Source organism: Heloderma suspectum, chromosome 4, assembly GCF_057233095.1.
Source record: "Heloderma suspectum isolate Gila_16-S chromosome 4, 16-S_ref, whole genome shotgun sequence".
Taxonomy (NCBI): domain Eukaryota; kingdom Metazoa; phylum Chordata; class Lepidosauria; order Squamata; family Helodermatidae; genus Heloderma; species Heloderma suspectum.
This window is the reverse complement of record NC_139461.1, coordinates 128,952,501-128,959,913: the sequence shown is the minus strand read 5'-3', so window position 1 is coordinate 128,959,913 and position 7,413 is coordinate 128,952,501.

Below are 7,413 nucleotides of genomic sequence, written 5' to 3'. Positions count from 1 at the left end.
CCATAAGTCTTACACATACTAAGCTAAGGGGCTTTCAACCCTGAAAAGAGGAATTACCAGCAGATGTAGAGAACATTAGTAGTATGGCTGCATTAATTGGCCACTCTTTATTGCTGGCAGGAGTACCTGGTGATTAACAGATTAAGAAAATTGAAAGTTATAATATATTCATAAGCTTTATAATGATCCACTATGACACTGTGCTGAATGTTCAGAACTCCAGTTTCTTGAAGAGTATAAAGGAACAGGCAGCTATGTGAAGTGAAAGGTAAGTCTTTACAACTTTGCTGAAAAGTGTCAGATGCTATATATTTGTGAAGACCCTCCTAGAACATGAAAGGCTATGCATGAGAACAAGTTAGTTTGACTTCATTAAAATATTACTAAATGATTTGCTGGTGAGTTTTAGGTTTCACGCAGCATAGCTCTTCTTGAAATAGATTTCTTTCTTTCTACTGTTAATGATGGGTTGTGTTCAGGTTAATGCCCCACATTCAAAAAGAATCCAGTATGTCAAGAACAGCAGGAGTTTGTCAGTGACATGAATTCTGATCTTGGAATTATTCTTGTATATTTTTAACAGAGCCATCATTTACTCTCAATTAGACTGGGGAGAATGGAGCAGAGATTCACTGATGCAAAACAAGAAAATAAATAAAAAATCAGGAAATACCCCCCCCCCCAGTTTAAAAAATGACAGAGTGGCAACCAATCAGGGACTGTAGCCATGATGGCAGGGACATATACTACCAGCACATCCCTGCATCACCACATGCGCAGCACACAAGATGACACCACAGTGCCTCAGCTCCATTTGCCCTAGTGGCACAGGTGGCATGAATAGATTATCCTCCCCTTTTGCAATCAACACCACAGAGAATCAAAGCTTCAGGCTATTGTGTATTTTGCTAAAAAAATTGCCTTTCTACAAATGCAGATTGAAGGAAGCTCTCAGACTGCCCAAGGCTCTGGATGACTAATCGTCAATCTACAAATAGAGAAGATGAGCCAGAAGTAGGGATGGCGAAGAATTTCTCCATGAATCTCTGGGAGGCCGAATGCCAACGCATTCGGCCCCCCAAAATTAGTGGAGAAACGGTCTGCCCCCCCGCACCCCCTGGGATGGGACTTACCTTTCCCAAATGTCCGTGGCGCTAGCGGCTCCCGGTGGTGGTTTGGCGGCCGCTGCCATTTCCAAGTTAAAAAAAAAAAAAACAACTCAAGCAAACGTGATAGGCTACGTAAAGATTTACGGAGCCTATCACGGCTACATTTTCAAAAAACACCGTGACAGGCTACGTAAATCCTTACATAGCCTATCACGGCTGACTTTGAAAAAAAAAAGCGCGTACGCAAATAGCGTTGCCCTTATTTTCTCCGTAGTCTACGTAAATGTTTACGTAGACTACACATGCCCAAATAAGGAATGCAAATGGCGGCGCCCATGGGCGCCGCCATTTGCGTACACGTTTTTCCCCCCCAAAGTCAGCCGTGATAGGCTACGTAAGGATTTACGTAGCCTATCACGGCTGACTGCAGGGACGCAAACGGTGACGGCTATGGCCGCCGCCATTTGTGTCCCAGCCGGCAAGGAGGATTCGCGGCCGGAGGGACGGGGTGCCTCCCCCCGGCCAGAATTTCAGCGGGGAGGGATGGGGCGCCTCCCCCCTGGCCAGAATTTCAGCGGGGAGGGATGGGGTGCCTCCCCCCACCGCGAAGGAAGCTGCGGGACCAGGTAAGGGACTTTCCTCCATCCGTAGCCAGAAGGTAGTGAGGTTGCTGACAATTTGCTTGTGAACCTCATGGATAAACCTGCCTTGCAGTGATGTCCCTCCCTTAAGGTGGCTCCCTCCTGTGATGGCTTCTAAGAGTGGTTATCCTGGTGGAGTGTCTGAGCCACGTCCCTCACTTTTCCCACTTTGCCTTGCAATGCTCCCTAGTGTCTCTCAAGTCACATCCCTCTTCCTCCTCCTCAGAAACTTGAGTTCTCACAATGGAGGGAGAAGGCAGCAACTCAGCCTGGGCCATTTGTTTGTCAAGGCCTTGGGAGGAATCTCTCCTCGTACCTTGGGGCTCTGGGGAAAGTTGCTCCCCCAGACTCTGATCTAGCTATTCCAACTCTGATTCAGAATTGGAGCTATTGGACATCTCAAGGGGCTTGGACTCATCTCTGACTAGGGGTGTATGGATTCTGTACCATCCATTCTGGTGGGTAATCCGTGGGGGGGAGGCGATCCGTTCTTCCCCCCCGGAATCCTCACGGAGTGGCTCCATTCCATGAGGATTCCGCAGAGCCAAGGGCCGCCCCGTTCTGCAGTCTGCCTGCCCCGGATCCCCCCCCCGTTTTTTCAGCTCCAGAACTTACGTAAATACTTTCGTAATTCCTGCCAAAAAATCCTTTCCATGCACCCTCGGTCTCCGTAAGAGTAAAGCCCTTCACGAGGATTCCCCACGTAACTTCAGGTCACCTGACCTCACCTCAGCTGACCTCACCTCAGCTGACCTCATCTCACCTGACCTCACTGGACCTGTCCTGACCTCACCTGATCTCACCGGAGCTGTCCTGAGCTCATCCCATCTGACCTCACTGGACCTGATCTGACCTGACCTGTGTGGCCACCTTTACCATGATAGGCTACGTAAATACTTACGTAGCCTATCACAGTAAAGAGCAGGGGCACAAATGGTGTAGCGGCCACCATTTGCATCCCTGCTCTTTACCGTGATAGGCTACATAAATACTTACGTAGCCTATCATGGCTGACTGCAAGCATGCAAATGGCGGCCGCTACGATGACCACCATTTGTGGCTGCAGCAGCCTGGCAGCAGCTGGCTGGGAGACCAACCAGAGCCGCCGCCACCGCTGCATCTGCCACCGGAGCTGCCGCCGCCAGAACCTCCGCCGCATCCGCCGCTAGGTAAGCTCCGTCCCGGGGGGATTCCATGGGGTAGCAGGGGGAGAAGGCTGTTCCACCACAGATTCCAGGGGGGGTGGATTCTAAAGAATCCGGCCTCACTAGAGTCCATGGCGGAATTCTCTGACATCCCTAATCTCAAGCTCTTTCTCTCCCAGATATGAAGGATTTCACGAATTTTGGTAAATTCTTACAAGGATTGAACTGAAAAAAATTGCACTCATCTGCACTAGCTAAATTCAATAGGTACAGCTATTCCCAACATAGAGAGGATTGTGATGGGGTTGCCATCTAGCTGTTAAAGATGAGAAGCCTATCAGAAAAAAAGAGGTGGCAGCCCTAATTAAGCTGTAACATGGTTGAATACACAGCATGGCTGGATATGTATTTGAATATTGCACACTAAAGGACACTTTAGAACAGACCAGCCATAATAAAACAGGGAAACCATGAGAACAGAAGATTCCCAGATGTTTGGTTTGGGCTTCGAATAATAATTCTTGCAGAAGCAGTGCCCAAACTCATGAACCCAGTAATCTCTATTGATGTGCATAAAGGTGTGGATGTGAAAACTGCCTTGCTGGATAAGACCCGGTCCATTATACAGCTTTCTCTTAGCAAGGGTAGCCAGCCAGATGCTTCTGAAAGCTAAGAAGTAGGGCATAAAGATGCCCACTTTCCCCTGATGTTTTCTCCAGCTAGGCATATAGTATGAGTGATCCCCTTCTACTCAAATCACCTTTAGGCTACTACCTCTACCACTGATAGTGAGTTCTCTCCATGAATTATTTTTAAAGGCTTTTTATAGAGCTATAAGGTTTTGTTGTAAGTTTTTGGCACATGTACGTTTAGGGATGGGTGAACTCACTGCAGTCTGGGTCACGCGCCACTTGCTGGACCCCCACTGGCTGCCCACCCCTGCTCGCTGCACACAGCAAGTCACCAGGCAGTCCACGAGTGCCTGACAAGTGGCATGTGGCCTTCTGATCCCTTGCTGAGCCACCCTTTCATGTAAAAATGGTAGCTTGGCCTTTTTCATAAAGGCCGATAGTATGCAAATGACAGCTGTAAAGTGGCCATTTACATAAGATTACAGGCACAAATGGCCATTTATGCCTATAATCTGGCATACATGGTCACTTCATGGCCATTTGCATAAAACCGGCCTTTACGAAAAAGACTGAACCGCGGTCTTTACAGATCGGCAAAGGATCATGTACCGAGTAGGGTGAGCACCGGGATCTGCAGACTGGCATCTGAGATGGCAATTTCTTGCCAGGCCTTGAGCCCCAGCTGGATACTCACAGCATCCTTATGTACATTTCCCCCCCCCCTGTTGTTTTTTCTTCATCATCATCTTCCAAGGGAAAAATATGGTGAAACTGCCCCAATTGAATTGGGGGCTGCAGCACCCCAGGCACCGCCTGGACCAGGGGACACTTCATCTATGCCATGTCATCCCCAGTGGGGGAAGGTGCAGCCTGGGTAAGTTCCCTGTTTTGTGTACTATATGTTGTCCCCAAAGGGTAGGGATGTACGAAAGTCACTTACCTGGTCTCGCAGCTTGCTTCGCGGTGGGGGGGAGGCGAGTCGCTTCTCCCCCCGAAGTTCAGGCCGGGGGGGAGGCTCCCCTCCTCGCCTGGCCGAAATTCAGGCCAGGGAGAAGCGCCCCGTCTCCCCGGCTGCGAACTTCAAAAGAAAAAAAAAAAGCCCTGTGATAGGCTACGTAACGATTTACATAGCCTATCACGGCTAGATCTGCAAAGTCAGCCGTGACAGGCTACATTAATCGTCACGTAGCCTATCACGGGTGACTTAAAAAAAAAAAAATGCGTATGCAAATGGCGGCCCCCATAGGGAGCCGCCATTCCCGTTCCTTATTTGGTCCCTGTAGTCTACGTAAAGATTTACGTAGACTACGGCAAAAATAAGGGCAACGCTATTTGCATTGCCCTTATTTTCGCCGTAGTCTACGTAAATCTTTACGTAGACTACAGGGACCAAATAAGGAACACGAATGGTGGCTCCCTATGGGGGCCGCCATTAGCGTATGCACTTTTTTTTTTTTAAAGTCACCCGTGATAGGCTACGTGACGATTAATGTAGCCTATCACAGCTGACTTTGCAAATCTAGCCGTGATAGGCTACGTTAATCATTACGTAGCCTATCACAGGGGCGTGTTGTTTTTTTTTACTTTTCTTGTAATGGCGGCGGCGGCAGCCGGTTGAAGGACCGGCTGCCGCCCCCACCCCTGACGAAGACCTGCCAAACCGCCGCCAGGACCCCCCGCCGGGAGTGACATTCGTAAAAGGTAAGTCCCAACCCGGGGGGGTGGGGGGGGTGGCGGGGTGGTGGTGGAGAATTTCTCCCCAAACCTTCGGAGAACTGAATGCGTTGGCACTCGGCCCCCCGAAGTTTCGGGGAGAAATTCTCCCCCATCCCTACCAAAGGGTAACACATGATGCATGTATGGGCTTGGCCAGCACACCTCCCAGTGCCACCTCTATCCCCACTATTATCTCCCATCTGTGACTGGAGATGCTGCTGCTATTGCTGATTTATTTGATTTATACCCTGCCTTTCTACCAAATAATGGCAATCAAGGCAGCTTCCACAATTAAAATTGATTAAAACAATAAAGCAATACATTAAAATGCAATAAAACATAACAATTACAGGGATTTTTTTTAAAGTTCAGAATTAAAAACAACACCCAACCCAATAGACCCACTTACAGGCCAAGGCCTTCTTAAATAAAATGGTCTTTGTCTGCTGGTGGAAAGGCATCAGAGAGGAGACGAATCTAGCCTCTGGGGAGGGAGTTTCACAGTCTGGGAGCATCCACTCACTCTCGGGTCACCACCAAACACACCTCTGAAGGTGTTGGTCTTGAAAGAAGGGCTTCTCCACAAGATCTTAAGAATGGGCCAGGCTCATATGGGATAAGGTGGTCTTTCAGGTAGCCTGGTCCCAAGAAATGGGGATTCTCCTGTGTCTCCCCAACCCAAGCGGAATGCAGAGAAATTCCCAGTGTAATTTCTGATCCCATGTAGGAATTCAAAGAGGCTTTGTGAGCCAAATAGGGAACCTCTATGAGCCAGAAGTTCCCCATCCCTGAACTAGATAGACAAGATGGAATCTGAGAGACAAAATGGAGGCAATCTTGCAACACTTCTGTGCAGATGCAGCCTACCCTAGACTGCTTTGGGTTAAACTGAAGAGCAGGAAGGAAAAATAAGAATCACAGAACTCTGGATAATGTGTAGTTTTAGCCTAAAAACACATAGCAGTATCTAGATATGTTTAGCCTAAAACACATACAGTAGCAGTATCTAGCAGTACCTCACAACATGTTTGCACTCTGAAAGTAGAAGTGCTGTTTCCTCTATGCAAATCAGGGTTGAGAGTTAGAAAACCAGCAGGCAGGGGAACTGTTAAGCAAATGATACCCACTACAAATGATATCCTATTAGAGAAGAGTGGCTGGTCTTCAAAGACATGATGTTGAGGTGGAACATGCAGGTCTACTTTCAGGGGAAAGGTTAAAACAAATGCGAAGCTCTATTTTTCCAGCCAAATGGCATATAGAAACCCTCCTGGTTTGCTAGTTACAGAAACACACTTCCTCTTATTTGACCAAGAATGTGAGTATTTTGTAACTCTGGGATCCCTGTTACATTAAAAGGTGATGGGAAGAAGTCTGCTATACTCCCTGAGGCTTCATATACACAGGATTTTTTCTCAATAACCTTAAAACAAAAAGTGCTAACCAACAGTCTTATTCTAGATCATACTGGCACCTGACCTTTGTAAATGTGGACACTAGTGAAGATTTTAAACAGCAATGCGTGCAAAGAAATACAATCTTCTGTTGCCCAAACTGCTCCCACATATAAAGACAGCAGGGAGTTCATGGCATATAAAGTTCAAAAAATAATTTCCTTGGCCTACATCATTTTGATACTTCCTCGATCATTTCCCCTGTCTAAATTGCCTCTCACCTAACTAAATGGTCCATGCTCTCTTTAAAAGCGTCAATGTGCTTTTAATATGAGGAAGGTCAGGCACACATGTTAAATTCCAAGCATATGAAAGAGGAAGATTTGCAGCTGGGCTGTAGCAATGAGTGACCTTCCTGCTCCTAAAAAGACACCCTTCGAATTTAATGGCAAGATGAGAAGAATAGCAGCACAAAAGGTCAATTCTCACATATACTTGTGATCAACTGTTATGCAAATTGATACTAAAACCACAGTATTTAAAATCTTACATTAAAGAGTTGTACTTGGTGGCTTTATTCCTATGGTTGTGCTATGTCCCCTCCAGGCCAGTTAGATTAATACATTTTGACACTTTGCCCATGAAGTAAATTCATTATTATGGTGGCTCTGATATAGAAGTTGATGAGTTTGGCAGTAGACAGCATGAACAAGTCCTTCTGACTTCTGAGTAGCTGCTTACTGATGTCTCAGGGGAAACAGATTGGATGTGCATGT